This window comes from Molossus molossus, unplaced genomic scaffold, assembly GCF_014108415.1.
Source record: "Molossus molossus isolate mMolMol1 unplaced genomic scaffold, mMolMol1.p scaffold_m16_p_1, whole genome shotgun sequence".
Classification (NCBI taxonomy): Eukaryota; Metazoa; Chordata; class Mammalia; order Chiroptera; family Molossidae; genus Molossus; species Molossus molossus.
In genome coordinates, this window is record NW_023425344.1 from 32,038,031 (window position 1) to 32,061,137 (window position 23,107).

The following is a 23,107-nucleotide window of genomic DNA, read 5'->3' on the forward strand; positions in this document are numbered from 1 at the left end:
AAGTTCAACAGATTTTATCCTTAAATATTTTCGCTTGAAATCTCTTTCTCTGATCATTCTCTCTCTCTCTTCCTTCCTCTTTCTAACTCACTCTACACTGTACCTCACACAAAATAGCCATTCCTGAGCATCAAAGTTAGTGTAAGAACGGGAGAAAAGGAAACAGCGTTTGTGGTCTGCAGGTTTGGAACTGATTTTTTTTGGGGGGGGAAGGGATAAACTAGATTATTGTTATTATCATGCAAAGATCCTGGTTTCATATTTATTTATCACTAATTCTTGGCTGAGGGCCTTGGAATATATAAAAACTGGTTCTTTCTATTCTGCCGGAATAGTTGTTCATCAAACTGAATTATGAACAATGGACTATTCTCTAATGGACTACACTCTTACATTTTCTGCATAGCTGTTACTCAGTCAATATTTAGGTAATTAAAATTTCCCATAGGCAACATTTTGACTTTTTCAGACCTTTTCTGATTTATACAAATATTTCATAGTTTGTTTTCACTAAATTTTTACAGATCAACTGGGAACCAGAAGCATCATGTTCCCCTTTTCAATGTTAAATTTTATCTAGACAGTAAAGATAATCTGCCAGTCAAGATGTTACATATCCATCCATCTGGCAATTTACAGCTTTCATTACAGACCCTGCCAGAATATCAAAAGTCCCTATGTCGGAAAATATAATGCTCATTTAGAACATGTATAAAATTTTAAATGTCAACATTCATAAAGGAAGAATGCAAATCAGAAATATGTAAGTTTCCAAGGCCCCCCAAGTCCCCTGAGAATGAGTTAGGGGTGCCCTAAGCAAGGCATAGTATGTGAGGGGATGTGGGCAGTGATGTGGGCAGTGATGTGGGCAGTGATGTCGGCAGTGATGTTGGCGTGTTTTACTTGTATTTAACCCGGTTCCTTCCCTGACTTCCAGCACACACTTGTGAAGGCAGTCTAGACAAATATTTTCCTCCACAACTCATCCCATCCACCTTTACTAATTTGAAACAGCAGTGACTGCTGTCAGCACAGCCTTCTCTTCGAAACGAGTCCTATTTGTCTTTGTTGTAGTTTACAAACTTACCCGCAAGAAAAGAGCAATCTTCTTAGGACCGCCTGGGGTGACAGAAGAAGGGAGTGTGGATTCCCTCCAAGCCTGGAACTCTTTTATATTTCCACTGCATAATATTTGATTCAAACAGTCATATAATAGATATTTCTGTACTTGACCTAATGGCTCAATTACCCTCTAGGTATAGGCTTTTGAAGAAAAGGTTTGATTATTACTCCCAGAATCCTGTGCAGGTTGCCTTCTAATATATAACTAATGTGTAAATCTGTGTTGGTTGAGTTAAATAGTTAATGTTTCTAGTCTTGATTGATACCACCCTTATTTTGCTTTCCTAGTCCATTGGCTTTCAACTAAGTATTCAGCAATGTATTGACTCATATATAAATTTCTATCCATTTTTGCATTTTACTTATTAAGATAATTTGATTATTAAAATTGTATTTGTTATAACTTAATATTAGCTTTATAAATATATGCTTCGTGTATATTTCATAATCTATATAACATTTATTTTGATAGAACATGTATAATATTTATAAATAAATAATACACATGTATTGGAGGTATACACTAAGATTTTTTTTTTTTATTAAAATGAGTACCAAATTGTAAAATATTGGAAACTACTGTCCTAAAATATAAGACATGATGAAGGTGAGGGGTTGAGCCTCCCAGAAGAGGAAAATTTTATGAAAATACTCAAGTAAATGTTTAGATTGTTATATCTACTTCATTCTTTTTCTTGGAACAATAAAAAGGTAAAGGGATTGGGTCTGAAATTTAAAAATAATCATATTGACTTCTTTCATTTAATAATATGCATTACTAACTTTAAGTAATACACATTAATAAGATTTAAGTTTCTTCTTTGTCTTTCATGGCTTGATTGGTCATTTCTTTTTAGTACTGAATAATATTCCATAGTATAACTGTACCACAGTTTATCCACGTACCTACTAAAGAACGTCTTGGTTATTTCCAAGTTTTTGCAATTATGAATGAAACTTAAAAGCATCCTTGTGCAGATTATCATGTGGCCATAAAATTTTACTTCCATTGAGTAAATACCAAGGAGTGCAATTTCTGGACCTCATGGTAAGATTATGTTTGCTTCTGTGAGAAGCCACCAAACTGTCTTCCAAGGTGATTTCAGCACTGAATCAAGTTCTTGTTCTGCACTCTCTCCAGAATTTGGAGTTGTCAGTGTCTGAGTTTTAGCCATTCTAATAAGTGTATAGTGGCATTTCATTGTTTTAATTTGCACTGACCTGATCACATCTGATGTGGAGCATCTTTTCAGATGCTTATTTGCCACCTATATACTTTACTTGGTGAGATATTTGTTCAGAACTTTGTCCCATTTTTTTTTTTTAACCTGGTTGTTTGTTTCCTTATGTGTTGAGTTGTAAGTGTTCTTTGTATATTTTGGCTAACAATCCTTTATCAAACTCGTCTTTTGCAAATATTTCCCCTCAGTCTATGACTTATCTTCTCATTCTGTTGACAATGTCTTTCGAAGAACAGAAATTTTTCATTTTAATGGAGTCAACCTTATCAATTATTTCTTTCATGTGTCATGACTTAGGTGTTGTATCTAAAAATTTATGTCCAAACCTACAGTCATCTAGATTTTTCTCAAATGTTATCGCCTAGGAGATTTAAGTTTTGTGTTTTACATTAAGGTTTATGATCCATTTTGAGTTAATTTTTATGAGGAGCATAAGGTCTGTATCTAGATGATTTAAATTTTTTTTTTTCCTTATTGATTTTAGTGAGACAGAAAAGAAGAGGGAGAATGATTGAAACATCAATGAGAGAGAACATCGATTGGCCGCCTCCTGCATGCCCCTCATTGGGGTTTTGGCCTACACCTGATATGTGCCCTGACTGGGAATTGAACCGGCTACCTCTTAGTGTATGGGTTGATGCTCAACCACTGAACCACACTGGCTGGGCTAGATCATTTTTTATAGGTGAATATTTGGTATCCCAACAACATTTGTTGAAAGACTATTTCTTCTCCATTGTATTTGCTTTGTTCTTTTGTCCAAGATCAGTTAACTATATTTGTGTGGTTGTTTTACATCATTTAATTTTTATTATAAACACTCAGTTGATTTACAGACTTTTGATTTTTTATCAGATTCTGATCTAATTATAGATGAAAACATTTAGGCCTAGATGTTCTAGAACTCATTTATGATGGCCAAGTCAAGAATCAATGTTTTTTAATTTCTAGTCCAGTGAACTTTCCACTCCAGTCCATTTTAAAATCTGTATTTTGTTGTTATGAAAATTTATTTTTATTTTGATGACCTAATATTATCATTCAAATTTTGAATGTTAATTTACTATAAATATAAACAAAAAATGTTACATCACTATCACTAGCAAACAAATATTTCAAGAGTGTCAATCAGGCCCTGGCCAGTTTGGCTCAGCAGTTAGAGCTTCAGTCCAGAGAGGCCTGGGTTCGGTTCCCGCTAAGGGCATGTACCTCGGTTGCAGTTTGTCCCTGGCCCTGTTTGGGTGGTGTGGGTGTCAACCATTCAATGTGTCCCTTTCACATCGATGTTTCTCTCTCTCTCTTTTCCTCTCTCTCCCTCCCACTCTATCTGAACAAAATATTGAAAAATGTCCTTAGGTGAGGATTAAAAAAAAAAAGAGTGTCAATCAGGCAGGTGTTAAAAGCTTCGATATTCCTAATATAATTAATTCCGTAAGTCCTCTGATAAATTAAAGGAAAGTGGGATCACAAAGCTCCCTGGAAGATGCTAGCCATAGTCTGGTTTGATTTTTTCTAATTGGTGTTCTGCCTTTTGCTTCTCTCTGATTAAGGTGTAAGAATTTCAACTCTTTATGTAAGCTTATACTTAAACAACACCAACTGTTTTTTCTTTTCTTCCTTTATCTTTAGAGTACTAATCATCTCCAAGGCAACCAAGGCCTTTAGTTGAATAGAAAGTGATGTAGAAGGAAATATTTAAAAGAAAATCACAAATATATAGTTCAAAAATGTATACCTCTTATACTGATCATTTTCCATTTATGTGAAACTTCACTTCATCTTGATATATTTCACCTTTGAAATCTAAATATCTCAATCTTCGACAGTGTCCTTGTATTTAAAGTGAGTCTCATATATACAGCATATTTTTGTTTAAAATCTGACAAAATGTTTTTTTAATTAAAATCATCAGTATTGTCCTGGCCAGTTTGGCTCCGCGGTTAGAACGTTGGCCCTCTGACCAGAGAGTTTTGTGTTTGATTCCCTCTAAGGGCACGTACCTCAGTTGCAGTTTGTCCCCGGCCCCGGTTGGAGTTGTGTGGGTGGCAACCAGTTGATGTGTCTCTCTCACATTGATGTTTCTCTCTCTTCTCCCCTCTCTTCCTCCCACTCTATCTGAAGATAAATGCAAATATGTCCTCAGGTGAGGATTAAAAAAAAAAAATCATCAGAATATTTACATTCAACATAATTATTTATATGGTTGGTCCACCATATACTCCTTGTTGTTGAGGTTTTTGGGGATTTTTTTGTGTGCTCTCTTTTTTGTTTATTTGATTTCTCTTTCTTGCCAAGAACACTGTATGGCACATAGTTGGAATTCAATACTTGTTCATTCTCACTTCCAAATAATCACTAGTTCCTTCAAATATAACTCTATAACACTTAAAATTAAGCTACTTCCCTCATTGTTATTACTACTTCTCTTGTTCAACAATTTCCAGCTCATGATTAGAATGATTCTCCTAAAACACCAGTTTAATATATGTCATCTTCCTATATAATTACTCAGTGGCTAAACTTTGTCACATCAGTTTCAGAAAACTCAAATAACTTATGCAGAGCTTAGAAGTTTCTCTTCCTGCCCTTGGCCAGTTTGGCTCAGCAGTTAGAGCATCGGTCCATGGACCAAAGAGACCCGGGTTCAATTCCAGCCAAGAACATGTACCTCGGTTGTGGTTCTTTCCCGGCCCTGTTTAGAGTTGTACAGTGGCAACCAGTCAATGTGTCTCACTAACATCGATGTTTCTCTCTTTCTCTCTCTCTCTCTTTCCATCCCACTCTGTCTGAAGATAAAAGTAAAAATATCCTTGGGTGAGGGTTAAAAAAAAAAAAGAAGTTTCTCTTCTTCACACACTCTCATCACATCCTATACAACAAATATATTGAATTACACCATGTTCTCCAAACACACCATATTATTTCTCTGCTTTGAACCATTCCTCATTTTCCTTGTTAGCACCTCTGCCTCCAAATCTTCTCCATGTAACCTTTCTCAAATCAGCTTCCAAAAGAAAGCTAATCACCCCTTTTTTTGTTCCAAACACTTTCTTTCCACAGGTATATATTTTAAATCACAATAACATTTTTGGACATGACTAATCATTTTAATGGATAAGATTATTATATTTATTTTATATTTGAAATTTATTTTACAGTTGTCTATTGTTGTTAAATCTTAAATAATACAAAATTCAACAGAAAAAAAATAAAATGCATTAACGATAGAAGGAGATTTTCATGGGTTTTCTTTAAAATTATTGTACTCAACATATTATGTGCTCAAAAATAACTGCATTGGGCATAAAGCTGCTTTTATTACCTTTCCACGTCTGTAGCCTGTGGGAAGCTTACAAGTCTCCTGGCAGATTATGGCTCTATGTAAACGAAGAAAAGAAGATTAAAACTGTGAGAGTTTTCCCACCCTCAGAGCAGCTCTGTTTAAAGGAAAAATAAATGGCTTTCCTGACTTGCATGTCACAGAGAGACAGATTTAAATCACCAGAGTTATGCCATGTGAGTGAGACATGTTTAGAAATTCAGCAAAGCGCAGGAAGAAAAAGACCTTCCATTGTTCAAGAGCGGCATCTGATTAACACGACTGTCCTTCTAAAGTGTCTAAAAGCTCCATTTACCTTCAAGTGTAGTTCAGATCTCTCAAAAGGTTCAAAAACACATGAAAGCTTGCTTTGACATCAATCCTTGAGAATTAGTTCTAAATTCAGTTCCCTTGTTAAACATGGTTATTTGCCCTCATCCTTGAGTTCTCTCTCTTTGAAGGTGTAACTTATTTAAATGTGGAGAGAATGAATTTACATCATAATACTAGAGAATAAAAAAAAATTAAACATAGTTATTGAGCCCAATTTTCAACAATTTTTTGAATGGACTCCAACCATAATAGCTACATAAGATTTAACAAGTGTTTGCATACCTCTAGAGCAAGGGCAAGCTCACTATTTGTCAAGGAAACACTTAGCAGCACTGGATACTCACATTGAAAGAAAAGTCACACTTCTAGTGACTTAAAATTTGGCTCCCTTTAATTGTCAACCATTTTTAAATTTTTCTATATTTCTCATCCAGAGAAATATAATATTTTTTTTACATTATATAGGCACGTTCTTTTCACAGTGCAAAGCAATGTCTTGGTAAAGATGTCTTCAGTCTAAATAAAATTATTTTTCTAGTTTTTTCCACTTGATCTAAAATGATGTGTCATAGAAAAATTGTAATATAGGATTGTCTATGGTACATAGGTTAAGTAACAAAAACAGTATTATAATAAACTTCTCTGATTAGTATATTTTAAAAAGTAATGTTTCACTAATTTAATTTTCCAATTTGTATAATTTATGATGAATGACAGCAAATGTATATTGATCATTTTCAAACAAGATGGTACCTATGTATGTTAGGCACACTTCTAAACACTTTACAAATATCAGTTTATTGAATTCTCATAACAATTTACAAAGTAGATACTTTTATGGTCCTTATTTTATTGGTGAAAAAACTGAACATTTGACAATAATTTGTGTCAAATTATATAGTTAGTAGATAATGAAACTGAGATTTGGATGTAGGAGCTCTGCCTCAAAAGCACTTTCCCTTAATCAAACGATCTTGTAAGTCAAATATTACTAGTTTTGATTCACAAATGTGGAAACTAAGGCAGAGAGGGAATATACTTTTCTTATGACTGTGGGGGTCTGGAAACCAAATCCTGTAAGAAAGAAAATATGGAAGAAAATTTGCAATGTGACTTAATAAGAATAAACATGAAATAAAAGTAAATAAAAGGTAAGCCTTTGCTAAACTTCATCCAACTGAACTGATGAATTAGATCTGGTAATATTAATAGTATAGATAAGGTCATTAAGCATTTTGTGCCTAAATCCACTAATAGTTTTTATCTTCCAAGTAACAGCATTTAAACTCATCTATTTTTTTTAAATCTCTGAGTCAATGGGATCTACTAAAACATAAATCACATTGGTGACATTGTTTCTACTTAGTGTTTCAACTGCAATTCCTAGCACCTCTCTTGACTATTGACAGATTTTTCTCTGTTCGTTTCTTTCATGCAGCAATCTACTGGGCTCCATGTTCTTGTTCCACCATGCACACAGCAACAATAGTCTGTCCTCATTTTGATTCACCTAGAAGTATTTTTCCTGTGCTTCATAAATGACAACTATGTCTTTAGATGCATCTGTACTAAGAAGGTGTTTGAACTAGGGAAATGCCTCTTCCAGCTCCTGTAGTATTTTGTAACAGAATAGCTGGTGTATTATGCAGAGGACAGATGTTGACTTTGTAGTATCCACTTGCAAACAAACTTCAAATTTCATCTGGAAACACCATTCACCCACTCTTAGATCATTAAGGTTCAAGTGAAGCCGACATCATCTTTAACTCACAGAATGAGAACATGACTAAAAATTACAAATGTGTCTATTGTAATGGAAATATGACTCAATCAGGACAACGGAACACACACACAAAATTGGTATAATGTTATATAAAAGGGTCTCTTGATTTTTCTCTGGGACCAGTCAGTTTAAGGAAAATTTCCTATTTCAATATTTGATCATCCTTGATAACTGATCACCCACAATATCTGATCAAATTCCTCATTTTCACACACTGCCCCTCCTACCCCCAGGTTATATCTGGTCACCCTGGCCTACCTTCAACAGGAAGTCTGTCAAGTCAGGTTAGCCAGAAATCCCACTTTAACCCATTGTTTCTATTAGTAGTTTTCTATCCACTGATCCCCCCTACTTCGCCCCACCACCTTGCTCCTTGGCTGTATGTTTTCAAAATTAAGTCCAGTTCAATACGGAGATATCTTTTCCTCATTGTAACAGTTCCTGAGTAAAATATACTTATACCACTTTGCTGTCAGGCTCTGGTTTTGCTTTGACAACATAACAGGAAAGTCTGGAGTGGGAGGTGCAAGGTTTTGGTGATGCATTGTCATGTACACCATGTTGACACTGACCAATGCCCCCTTTAGCTGGTGTGGCAGTGGTGGCTGGAACAAGAGACAGGAGGTTCCCAAAGGGTCAGCAGTGTCACAGAAGGTGCCTGATAAATCTATGCACCCTAGTGATTTACTACTTGTAGTTTTATTACATGGCGCTGGGAGGTCCCACCACAGAATTTTCTGAACTGTGAAAATTAACCATTCTTTCAGTTTTATGCCATAAACATCTTCTTTCTAGGCCATAATGAAATGTTCCTGGCCAAACAGATGAGTTGGGATTGCTTTAAGTAAATATCAATACTGTTATTTGAATCCCTAGTCTCTTTACCTCTGGCAATTTTTGTATTATAAACTTCATTGTTCAGTAGTCTACTTTCTTTTAGGGTCTGTCCCCTACTCCTCAATTTCATAAAGCATGTGTGTATATAACTAGAACTTGATTTTGAACAGGGCTTATTCTTTTCATTTTTTCTTCTTTATTGATATATTAGAGTGAGAAAGGAAGGGAGAAGGAGAGAGAGATGGAAATATCGATGAGAGAGAACATCGATTGGCCACCTCCTGCATGCCCCCCATTGGGGATCGGGCCCACAACCTGGGCATGTGCCCTGAATGGGAATCAAACTGGCAAACTCTTAGTGCATGGGTCGACGCTCAGCCACTGAGCCACACCAGCTGGGTGAACAGGGCTCATTCTTGACCTCCCCCCACCACCATGGAAGTCTGGCATCCCATGAAAATCAGTAGAGTTTTTTCCTGCCTATACACAATAGACAATTCAAAATTTGGCCAGTACTCTATTGTTTAAAGAATTTTAAATAGATACAAATTCAAATAGAAAAAATAAGTATGTGGAGTAATGAGAGTAAGTCATAGTAATAAAACAAGCTGTATGATCAAAGTAATTTACTGTGTACAAAATATAAAAACTAATAATTTTAAAAGAATTTGAAAGGAAAATAAAAAGAAATATCATTTAATAGTAATACATAAAATCATATATAGCCTATTCTAATTATTTGTTGTAATTGCATTCTATAAAGTCACCATGAAGAATACTGAATTAGCAAATCCTGAATCATTATAAAGAAAATGTAAGGTTAGATTCCTGTGAGTCTCTAATCACAATTTTGTCTATCAATCCACATATAACTTTTTTTAGATGTATTTCTGTTTAAAGATAATTTATTTAATATGTGCATTGCTGATTCATTGAATTCATAGCTAACAACAATGTAACTCATACCTAAATGAAGCTTACCTAACACATTTTCTTGCAGAGTCTTACCATAGACTTATTGCACTTCTAGACAGCACTTCTGCACTATGCGATGGGCCATTTTAAATGGCAAGATAACCAACAAAAAGCACAAAAATGTGGAAATCATGGCACTAAATTAGAAGCAAACGTCACTTGCTTTCATTCTGACAGTTAAAGCAAGGCAAAGCACTGCTTTGTACATCCGCAGCTAGGAACGTGAGCATCTGACAACCCCCAAATTTCTCTATTCCACCCATGTTTGCAAATAACCACAAAATCACCATGAGGATTCATTTGAGGATTACAAATAAATATTAGTGAGTTGGCAAACTTGCAAATATGGAAACTAAATAATGAAGAGCTACTGACATAGAGTATGAAAGTTAAGGAATGCAAAAATAAAAAATCCAGTGCATTTGAAGAAATGAGGCATCGGTGAACACTGTGCAGAGGCAACTCTCTTAGCTTTGGGTAAAGAACATAGAGGCAGAGAGAAAGGACTTTGGCTTCATTCACTTCTGTTTGAGGAGCTTGAACTGCTAAGGGTAGAGGTAGGGATGGGGCACAGAGAAAAGCAAAAACCTAATCAATACACCACAGCAACTCATATAGAGGGGCCTACTTGAAGCTTTACATAAGAAGCTTTACATATTTCATTTACATGAAATATTATCCTGGAAAGAAAAATCAGTGTTATATCAACTTTGAATTTATATACACTTTTAATGTGGTTTTGTATTTTGAGATTTTTTTTTTAGCAGTTTTTTAGTTAAGATTTTTACAAGTATTATATTTAATATTTGTTCCAGGTAATGGAGGCTTACTCCTTTGGGTGAACTTATGTCTTCTTTTATTGATGCATGCTTTATAAAATTGGTAAAAGGTAAATATTTTATTAGAGGCTAATATATATTTGGATACACCTGACCAGACCTTGCAAATGATCAAGAGAACTATACCAAAGTTAAAAAGAGGTGTATAGCATATAATACATTCTCTACTCTATTTCTTTTCTGAGTAGTATTTTCACATTCAGAAATTGAAGTAATCACTGTTTCTGAAGCATCCTTATTAATTGAATAAAAATTGTTGTATATTTTAGGACACAGAAATGTCCTACTCTGCCTAGTTTTTACCGTTTTTCTTAATGAAAGCAAATTATTTTGAAATTATATTAAAAGATACTTGTGACACTTTTTTCTCCAACCTACAGCAGTGTTTGAAACAATGTTTGACACATTGTGGGATCAATATATGGATGTGATTAAGAAACCAGGCCATTAATAAAGAAAACAAATTATATTTTTAATTAAAAACAATTATTTTTTTGAAAGCACTTATTTTATGCCATCAAATTGATTAGTAAGAAGAGGGAAGTTACCTCTGCAGTTTAAATATTTTAGAGGTTCATTCTGTTCAAGTTCATAAAACGAGAAGAAAAATCAATCAAGAGAAAGTTTTTAACAAACCAGAATTTTGAACACATTCCAATGAGAAAGGAACTCACTAAGAAATGCAGCTACAACAATGTATATTAGAATTGTCTTGATTCAGTAAGAAATAGAAAGAAAGAGAATCCTAAGAAATGAAGAAAAGGCACCAAAACTGAATGTACTGAAAACACCCTAGAGCTGTTACCTCTTCAACCTGTCAAGTGGGCAAACTCAGTGCAGTTTCTGTACTTAAACAGAAATGAGTTTTTAGTCTCTCATATATTTTTCCAGTTTCTTCCACTGTATTTAGACTATCACATTTCATGGATATAACAGTAGTACCACTATCAAATTTCTGAATTAAAATTAGAGTTATTTTATTATCATATTAAAATATAATACTTAGATAACTTAAATTGCTTCAAAAACTGTCATAAAATATAGCTGAAAACAACTCTTCATCCTTATGTGTGGTGATAAGATCTGAGCTGGCAGGAGATCACATCCACAACGCAAGGCCAATGTGGAGCAAACCAATGTTATTGCATGTGCCTAGGGTCAGGTGGGCTGATCCTGAAAAAGGAGCCAGCCTCGAATAACAGTTGGGGTGTAGGTTATATACTCTGCTTCTAGCTTGTGGCAGTTCCTGCTGCCGTAATCTGCCTGGCCTGTTGTCCACTTGGCAGTTGGACTGGTCTGGTATCACATCTGCATCTGCTGGGTGATTCACTGTCTTGCGTATAATCCAATAATCTGTATTCAACAGAAGACTGAGCAAAGGTCATGCAAGCAATACGTTTTCCACCGTTTCCATCTTTTGCAAGCTTTTCTCTTGACCCTTTAAAATGTTATACATTTTAGTAGAATACACTTGAAATTTATGTAGTTTGCAAAGATTTTCAGAAGACTTTATCTTCTTAAGGCCTCTGTTGCCAAAAACAATGTGCTTGAAAGGTTAACAGGAATACTAAATAATCTAAGATTTGATTGGGATCATACAAATGATAAAAATGAGTTTTTATTATTTTTTTAACCTATGCAGCACATATTTTGAAGATATCAATTTTGAAGTTATATTGATTCAGAATCATTATGATACACCTATAAACATAAATTTATTCTCAGAATCATGATCATCACAGGTACTGCAACCTTCTTAACCAATGAAAATATGTATCTATATTTTTACATTTTTAACTTTATTTTTCTTGTTGACAGTGTTACAGATGTCCCCATTTTCCCCTCCTTTGCCCACCTCCACCCAGCTCTCTTTGCACCCCTCCCATTCCCTCTGACCTTCACCACACTGTTGTCTGTGTCTATGGATTATACACATATGTTATTTGGCTAATCCCTTCACCTTCTTTCATCCAGCCCCCTCCTCCCTGTTGACAGCTGTCAGTCTGTTCCATGTATCCATGTATCTGTTTCTATTTTGTTCATGGATTTATTTTCTTCATTAGATTCCACATATAAGCATGATTATATGGTATTTGTCTTTCGCTGACTGGCTTATTTTACGTAGCATGATAATCCACAGGTCCATCTTTGCTGTTGCAAAAGGTAAGATTTCCTTCTTTTTTTAATGACCAAGTAGTGTTTCATTGTGTAAAAGTACCACAGGTTTTTAATCCACTCATCTACTGATGGGCCTTTGGGCTGTTTCCAGACCTTGGCTATTGTACATAATGCTGCTATGAACATGGGAGTATATATATTCTTTCAAATTGGTGTTTTGTGATTCTTAGGATATAGTCTCAGAAGTGGGATCACTGGGTCAAAAGGCAGTTCCATTTTTAATTTTTTGAGGAAACTCTTTACTGTTTTCCACAGTGAGATATCAGTCTGCATTCTCACTAACAGTACAATAGGGTTCCCTTTTCTCCAACATTCTCATCAGCATTTGTTGTTTGTTGATTTAATTATTGATGGTAGCCATTTTGGAAGGTGTGAAATGATATCTCATTGTAGTTTTAATTTGCATCACTCAGATGATTAGTGACATTGAGCATTTTTTCATGTGTCTATTGGCCATTTGTTGTCCTCTATAGAGAAGTGTCTATTCAGGTCTTTGTACAAGTTTTATTGGATTGTCTTCCTGGTGTTGAGTTGTATAAGTTCTTTATATATTTTGGAAATTAACCCCTTATCAGATGTATCATTGGCAAATATGTTCTCTCATACAGTAGTGTCCCTTTTCATTTTGTTGATAGTTTCTTTTGTTGTACAGAAGCTTTTTAGCTTGATGTAGTTCCATTTGTTTATTTTTTCCTTTATTTCCCTTGCCATAGGATACATATTGGCAACAATATTGCTCTGAGAAATGTCTGAAATTTTACTGTTTATGTTTTCTTCTAGAATTTTTCTGGTTTTGTGACTTACATTTAACTCTTTTATCCATTTGGATGTTATTCTTATGTATGATGTAAGTTGGTGGTCTAGTTCCTTTTTTTTTTTTTTTATGTACCTGTCCAATTTTCCCAACACCATTTTTAAGGAAACTTTCAGATTCATTATGACACACCTGTAAAAGTAAATTCATGCTCAGAATCATGATCATTGCAGGCACTACAACCTTCTTAAGGATAAAAATATATTTAATGTTCTATGCTCTCAAAGACAGAGAGGTACATTTATATATATTTAGAGAGCTTGTTAGTAAGGGTGCAAATCAGAGCAATGCCTGTATAATAATCAGTTAACAAGATCAAGAAAGAAGAATATGAATTCCTGAGCAGTCCCAATGTTCAGTTACACTTAGATTAAAAAAAAAAAAAGTTAAATGCTTACTTCTATTCACTTGGAATTCTATACAATTTGTTAAATATATCATCATATTGTAAGTAATAATAGATTGGTATAGGCATTCTTTTTTGTTGCTGTTGTTAATCCTCATCTGAGGATATTTTCCATTGATTTTTTAAGATAGAGTGGAAGGGAGGCAAGAGACTGAAACATCAGTGTGGGAGAGACACATTGATAGGTTGCCTCTTGCACAACCCTGATCAGGGCCAAGGATCAAACCTGCAACCCAGGTACATGTGCCCTTGCCCAGGAATCAAACCTGTGACCCTTGGTTTGTGGGCTGACACTCAAAATGATGAACCAAACCGGTCAGGGAAGGCATTCATTTTTTTCTGAAAATTTGAAACACAAATTTTTCAGAATGAGGCAGAAATTTAACAGAGAGTTCCTTATCTTCAACATAAATAAGTCATTTCTTTACCTGACTGCTGGCATCTCCTGACGACCCAGTCCTTCTCCATCCTTCACTAAATACTCCTACCTGCACGGATCATTGACACCCTCCACTGCCCTACTGTTAAGATCAACATCCATTGTGATTAGAACACTGAGGCCCATTGAAGATCCATTCAATGAAACTCAGTTTCTTGATCTTTTCAGTTAAGAACCAAACTACTCTGTTTCATCCTATAAAACTATATCATAATCTCCTTTTGAAATATGCCATTACCCCCATCCTTTCTTTCACTGCACTATTTCACTCTGACAAGTGTAAACACAGTGACTTTTAGAGTAGATGTCACAGTTCCACGTCCTCCATTCCTTCTGAGCCCATCCCAACCTCTGTGTTTCTGTACTCTGTCTGTTCTCTTGCAAACACTTGCAAAGCTTTCGTTATCGCTCCTTTTCCTCTCTCACCCAACAACATTCTAAACCTGGTTAAATCAAGTGTCCCCTTTCTGTGTAGCCAAACATTGGAGGAGAAAAATAAACAAAAGTTTTGACTTAAATCACTTACAGTTATGACCACACTACCAGAAAATTTTACTTCTCTTTCCTTAAAAATATATTTTCCCACAATTTATGACTGTGATTTACATAATCTCTTATTCTTTTTTTTTCCCCTTAATCCTTACCCGAGGATATTTTTCCATTTATCTTCAGTTAGAGTGAGAGGAAGGGGGAAAGAGAGAGAGAGAAATATCAATGTGAGAAGGACACATCGACTGGTTGCCTCCTGCTTGATCCCAACCACGGCCGGGGACTGACTGTAGGTTATCTTGGCCAGAATCCAATCTGTGACTCTTTGGTCTCAGGGTCGACGCTCTAACTGCTGAGCCAAACTGGCCAGGGCCATACTCTCTTCTCCTTAATTCTCCATCACTTTCTGCTCTCTTAAACCTCAGGTAATGACTTTTCCTATATTTCATAGAAAATACAAGGTAGAGATTACCTCTTTTTCTTATCAATTCCAACAAAACATGGATACCTGAATCACACACTCTGTCTTTCTTCTCATTATAATGCTAGAGGTATTTCTGCCTTCCTTTTTATTTTTTGTCCTAGGTCTCATAACTTCTCGCAAGAGCCAACAGAGTCAAATCTCTGACTCATCTTACTCCAACTCTCTTCAATATTTGACACACATGACACAGATAACAATTTCCTCATTTAAATAATTTTTTCTATTGAATTCTAGGATATCACTTTCTCTTAAGGTTCCTCCTTTTTTCCCCACGGGGTTCCTTCTTACACATGGCTTTCTATGTGGGCTTTGTGACCTTAACAAGCTTCTAAATATTACAGAAACCAGGGCACAGTGTTCTACTTTTTATTTTTATTTTTTGTCTGCATTCCATCTCTAAATTATTTTAACCAGTTCAACAGCTTCAAATATGATTTTATAATTAGATCTTCATACTAGGCTCTTTTCTGAACTTTGAGCTCCTGAAACTTAGATATTAAAATGAAGGTTTTCAGTAGATGATTATACATATAATTGTTTTAAAAAACAAATGTGTTCTCAACTGATGCTGGCTAATTTAGGTGACATTTGATCTTCCAAATCTACATTTTTTTCCCAAAGATTTAGAGCTCTACCTCTGAAAAATGACAAAATATCACAAGATTGGTAGTAGGAATTCAAGAATAGTGAACACAAATATTTCTGTTACATAGATCTGTTTTATCAAAAAAACAAGTTCTAATAATTGTGACATTCAATAGTAATAATTCTAAGTAATAATTTAAAAAAATTTTCTTTATTGATTTTAGAAAGAGAGGATGGGAGAGGGAGAAAGAGATAGAAACATTGACAAGAAAGAACATAGATTGGCCGCCTCCTGCATGCCCCACACTGGGCATTTGGCCCACAACCTGGGCATGTGCCCCGACCAGGAATTGAACTGGCAACCTCTTGGTGCATGGGTCAATGCTCAACCACTGAGCAACCCCAGCTGGGCTAAGTAATACTTTTAATACATGAACTTATTCTCATTTTACAGAAGAACTAAGGCTTAGAGAGACTATGTAAAATGTAAAAAATAATCAAATTAATTGTAGTGAGCCATGGTTCCTAATTTTGATTTAGGCTCTTGATACGTAAGATGTATCTACTTAGATGTTGTTTTTGGGGGAGGATGAGGGAGAAATAAGAGGCTTTTTAAATTTAAAAATATATTTTTAAGTTTCAGCATTATACCTTGTCACTTAGATAACTTCATTCTTGCAGGCTTGTTCATAAACATTGTAGCAGCAGAAAAATGGTTAAAGAAATTAGGCCAAGGTGGAAGGGATTAGAAAATTTATTCTGATTGTGAATATAACCTATTCAAAGGTGGGGAGCATAGCAGACTATCATGGGCTCTAAATGGACTTTAATATGTACATAGTCCAATCTCAAAGGGTGGTTCATGGCCATAGGTCCTTGTAGGCAGCAATATCTTTTCATTTATTGAAATATTCTTGTAGAGAGTTCATTATTATTTTGTAATTTTCTTTACATAAGACAGATTTCCAGCTCTTTAATGATGTTTATTTTTAAATTATGAATGGACTTAATATTTTCATCATTCAACTATTGCGTATATATAAGAAAACTTTTTGTTTTTTAAAGTGCATGTTTTTTAATCCTATTAGTAGCTACTTTATTAAGCTCAATAATCTAAGCATTTTTTCATTTATTTCCACAGGCTTTCTATGGGTCAAATAATACTGCCTGAAAATAATGACGTCTCTTTTATTAACTTTTTCTAAAATACACTGAACACTCTCGTTTGTTTCAGCTGCTAAAGTTTTCTTCAAACTGCAACTCATTTAGTCACATGTATGTATTATATTGACTCTGTCTTCTCTGTCTCTTTTTTGTAAATCTCTTGTCTAATATTTTAGTATTTTCTTCACCACTGATTTTTAGAAAATATCATAATTTTATCCTATACACATATTATTCCATTTTTGAGTGTTCATTATTTTCTACAATTTTCAAGTTATATTTTATGCACTTCATGCACTTAAGTTGTCTTAATACGTGCTGAACCCAACCAACATTTCCCACTGTAGAATTTGCAGTCCATTATCTCTTTCTTGCTTTCTATATTTTTTATACATTCTGGAGATATCATCATGCCACTTTCTACTGTTTTCCCCTTATATTTTTAGTAAAATATATAAAAGAATTTATCTTTTGCAAATTTTACTGTATCTTATACCATGCCCTCACGGGTAAGATACTCTTATGACATAGATTCCATGATGGTTTATTTTCTTCTACCTAAAAGCATTTTATCGAGTATAGCTATTTGCCAGTATTTAGAAAGCGATGAAGGGAAAGGAGTAAGTAAATTATCTCTTGCCCAACAAAATAGATGACATCTTTCATTTGTGTATACCTAGCGCTAAGAAAAAGTGTTCAAGGCATTCTTAGATAGTTAACTGAGGATTCAGTTGATTTGCACAGATTAATAGTATCTATCAGGCATTTATCTTTACTGAGTGGAAATATAATTTCCCCATATTTGCACTGCATATTCCTCTGACCATGTGAAGTTAATAAGCAAAATCAATCACCCTCTCTGCAAACTCACACACAGCACATACACACATTAAAATGCAACAATCCCTGCCATGTAGATCTATTAAGGCTTTCACTGAATCCTATAGGGTTTTACTTGTGATGATTTCATTTCCCTGTATGCATTGTACCATAAGCAGGGTCACCATTTTGATTTTTGTGGGTGTTGTTGTCTGAAAATTTGGATACTAAGAGCAGAACCCAAATACTCAAAACCGCATATAATGATGGCAAATTTTCCTGGTTAGTTCATGGGGACAGGAATCAAATAAGAAAATGTGCTTAAGCTTACCACTTCTGTCTCCCAGTGAAGCTCTGTCATTGATGAAAAGACTACCTGGACTCAAAAAATTTGATTGACTGAACATGTTATTTTTGGTGATATAATGAATTTCTACCCTTTTAATGTTTTTGCTTCTTCCCTGTCTTCTTAGGACCTCAGCGAATGCTAGCCATACAATATATTATTTTTGAAGATATACATGTTTTGTTTAGGATTGTATAACTACTTTGAAATACCATCTTCTGGGATTGATTGTAGTGGGCCCTAATATACTGTTACATATATGAAATATATAAGAACATAGGGAAGACATTACTTGTTACCCCTAATATCAGTTTGCCTCTTCTGTTCAGCCATATTGATATTCATTTTTGAAAATAACTGTTCCACAATAAACCCACATCTCCCTGCCTCTTTTTTTAAAAAAAATTTATTTATTGATATATTAGAGAGACAGAGGAGGGGAGAGGAAGAGAGAGATGAAAACATAGATGAGAGAGAACATCGATTGGCCGCCTCCTACATGCCTCCCAATGGGGATCGGGCCCACCACCTGGACATGTGCCCTGATCAGGAATTGAACTGGCAACCTTTTAGTGCATGGGTCGATGCTCAACCACTGAGCCGCACTGGCCAGACATCTCTTTTTTTGGGGGGGCAAAAGGTTAGAGATTCTGGCCAGTGACAGATAGGTAGAAATTACAATGTAGTAGATTTTCTTAAGAGGAAATTTCTTAAGAGACACTTGGCATAAGTCTAAATGTTTTGTTCTTCAAAGTTTCCTCTATCCTACTTCTTAACATGTGGATATCTGGAATGTAAATTTCAGCCTCTTGAGCCAAGTTATTGGAGCATCATGAGCAATAAGATTGAAGAAGTCTAGTTTCTTGAGTCCTTGAAGTATGAAAAGAATTTCTAGTTATTTTCTGAAATTATAATTTAATATTTTATAAATTATTTTATGTTTCATTTACAAATATGTTTGTAGTAATTTCCTATGTGGAAGATGATAGGGAAAAAATTAATAAAATAGGTACCTATTATTAGATGAAAAAAATGTCCCCATTACAAATAATAATAAATCCTCCCTTGAAATCTTATACAGTAATATTTATAAGTTGAAGACATCCTTCAGAAGTCACTTTGAAAATAGTATGGGTGGTATATCATTTGACTACTTTTTGACTAGAAGTTATTAATTTAAATCCCGTTTAGTCAGAATTTGTGATAATTTGAAAGAAATTCATCATTATCCAGGGAAAATAACTTTATTTCAAAATTGACAACACAAACATTGTTAACAGGTTTTTATGCACCATTTTATATGTAAACAAAGATATTCTAATTTCTAATTTCCTTCATCTGCTTAAAGCAGTTCCCCAAACACCTAATTTAGGCAGTGTTTGTTTATGCTTGATTTCCTGTGTGGCCTGTATAGGAAGAAGGCTCAGTTTCTTGTGAAATGTTCCCTGATGAAAATATTTTAGTAGTTTAGAAAAGTTTAATTTTACACAAGATACATGAATAGAAAAGAAATATCTGAACATTTAGCTACTTTTCAAGAAAAAGTTCTCATAACATATTTGGCCCAAAGTATAACCTGGAGACTTTTAGCTCCATCTGGAAGGTATTTGCAGAAGTTGAAAGCACTGGTCAGAGGATGCTGCCGAGATGGTGCTGCTGCTGAGATGGTGCTACAGCTTCGGTTTAGAAATGGAGGTTGGTATCTGAGAGGGAACCCCAAAAACAATCTTACCTATTTCCATCAAAATTACAAATACATTTACATATGGACCCACGAACACCACTTCTAAGAGAATATTCTGAAAATACGATTGTATATAATTAGAATGCATTTGAGCCATGGCTGGTTTGGCTCAGCACTTACAGCATCGGCCTGCAGATCGAAGAATCCTGGGTTTGATTCCTGGTCAAGAGCACATACCTTGGTTGCAGTTTCTGTTCTTGGTCTTGGTTGGGGTTCTCGCAGGAGGTCACCAATCAATGTATCTCTCTCACATCGATGTTTCTCTCACTCTATCTAAACATCAATGGAAAAATATCCTTGAGTGAGGATTTAAAAAAATAATAATAATAGAATGTAGTTGAGAATTTATGAATTGATCTATATTCATAATTCTAAAGGTTTGGTAACAACCTAGTAGTAATTGATATGGAACTGATTAAGTCAACTATGAAATATCCATGCAATGCAATATTTTGCAACCATTAAAAACATGAAGGAAAGAAGAATAAAGAATTCTCCAGGTACTAGATGATAGATGTTCAAGATATTAAGTTAGGCCATATGAAACTGGTGAGTTAATACAACAGTACTTGGGCAATTTTATGTGGTTTATATGACTGGTTCTAAAGCAAGCAAACAAAAAACAACAGGATGCAGACAATGTGCATGTTATGCTAACGTTTTTGAAAAAAATAGAAGAAATTTATGACTATGTATGGTCATATATTTTGGGAAACAGAGACATTAATAAAATTACTTATGGGTAGTGGTGAGATGGGGGTGGAGGTGAGAATGAGGATTTCCTCTCTTAACATTTGTATGTCATCTCATTATTAACCAGTGAATGCATTAGTTGTTTTTTTTTAAAAAACCCTTTATTTTTGCCAATTTGTTTTTCATCATTATGCATGCTGAATTTTAAGTAAGCCCATTACATTCTTTTGTTGAAGAAGTTATGTTATAAATCTTAAATAAATAAGATAAAACAAGAATTGAAATATTAGTTGCTTTCAAGAAGTCCCTTGTCTAATAAAATATTCATTAACATAGCTTTTAAAATTACATAATGCCAGAGCTTTTAAATACCTTCCCAAAAAGTGGCATTCTCGAAAAAAAGCCAGGTCCTTGCAGCCCGCAGTCCAGCGCTCCTGTGAGCCCCAGCGGTGCTCGCTGGACGTGCTGCGAGGAGTGAGGTCCGAGCTGGCGGGTGCCAGGCAGAGGTATCGGAGGGCAGGATGGCCGCCCACCCCCACGCCCTCCTGCAGCGCCTCCACCATCAGGCGCTGAGCCTCTGCCACAGCTCCGAGCCCAGGGCCCTGCGCCCCCGCTCCCAAGGCACCTGCGCCTCCCCCTCGGCCCTCCACGGCTGGTGCCATGCCTCCACTGCAGAACCACAAGCCCACGATCTCGTCCCTCAGCCCATACACCTGCCACCTCTGGGCAGGAGCCCCAGCCTCTCATTGCCCACAGAGAACACCCTGATTCTGCTGACCTGCTGTCTGCCCTGAGCCAGGAGGAGCAAGACCTCATCGGGCCAGTGGTCGCCCTGGGGTATCCCCTGCATAGGGTCATTGTAGCTCTGCAGAAGAGAGGGCATCAAAGCCTGAGCCAGGCAGGGAAGTTCCTGTGCCTCTGGGAACAGTTCAGCAACATGGCTTCCAGCAGGACAGAATCAAGGAGGTGCTGTTGGTCCATGGCAACCCCTGCGAGCAAACCATGGAGGAGTTGGTGGCCTGTGCCCACTGGGGCATTCTGAAGGCCCAGGCCCTGGCAATCCAGTATAACTACAGACCACATAAGAACAACAAAGTGATGCATACTTATTGTACAAATGCAAACAATGCCAAGGGTGGGAGCAAATACTATAGGGGAGGCTGAACTTTACCCATCTTAGGTTGTCAGCTGGACCAATTAACAAGAGAAAAAAAGTTGATCAGTACATGCAGCACACATCATGTGGAAGGAACCGCATGAAAAGTAACTCAAAGCAGCAGTTTAGTACTCTGGCTTACATTTTTTTTTCTTTAATCTTTTTTTTTTTTTTTAAATCAACAAAGAGCAAACTTACAGAGAGATAATAGGACAAAGGAAATCAGTTTTAGGTTTCCAAAAAAGGTAACCTGTTAGAAGGTAAACATATGGGAGGAAACTAATGGAGTAGGTTCGTGTGCAGATTCCTCTAGTGGCAGTGGTTCTCAACCTGTGGGTCACAACCCCTTTGGGGGTCAAACGACCCTTTCACAGGGGTCACCTAAGATCATCGGAAAACACATATTTCCGATGGTCTTAGGAACTGAGACACCGCTCCACTATCTGTCTCCAGGCAGATCTGCCCACATGCAGATATACTCACATGCAGATACGGTCACATGACATCATCATGCCAACCCCATCACATACACCCCGTACAAATACAGGTGTATGTGACAGGGTTGGCACCATAATGTATTTATGCGGACCAGTCACACATGTATAGAGAGCAGCTACTGTGTAGAAAGCAGCTACCCTGTTAAAAGCAGCTACCGTGTTGAAAGCAGCAGTATTGGAGGTAAAACAAAACTTCATGAATTATAATTACTAAGTAAATGTAAAATCATGTATTGTAAAATCATCAACTACAGCAAAAACATATCTATCTATCTATCTATCTATATCTGTACCATGGGAACTTAATCTGGATGCTGATGGGTCTTTTTATATTCAGCTGTGGTTGATCTGAATACTGCCCCCTTGTGAAAATAACAGGTATGTAAAAAAACAACAACACAGAGAATGGTAAATCATAGGGAACTTTAATGAACTGTATTTACCAAACTATGCCATGTATCATCTTTTGTATTATTAAAGCTATTGTTATATATTATTTTCATTAGCAAACATCCCATTACAATAGATTGTGTAGAGAAGAACATTAAGAAAAGAAAATATAGTGAGGATATTTACAGTATGGTTTTACCTCAATAATTACAGCAGGAATTGAGAAACTGTAATGTGTTATTTGTTGTGAAGTTATATCAGCTGAATCTATGAAGCCAAACAAACTAAAATGCCATTTTGAGAGCAAAGCATTCGAGCTTTGCCAGCAAGGATACCAACTATTTTAGAAGCAAAGCTGATGGACTCAAGAAAGCCAGACTTGACACTGGTGGCAAATACCACAAATAAAATGTAGCAGCCGTTGAAGCTTCAATATGTGGTGGCACTCAGAATC

General features: G+C 35.7%; 1 pseudogene; it reads left to right on the forward strand.

The window, feature by feature from the left end:
• The first annotated feature begins 20,962 nt into the window (after positions 1-20,962).
• Positions 20,963-21,774, forward strand: LOC118624095 (annotated as a pseudogene).
• The last annotated feature ends 1,333 nt before the right edge of the window (positions 21,775-23,107 follow it).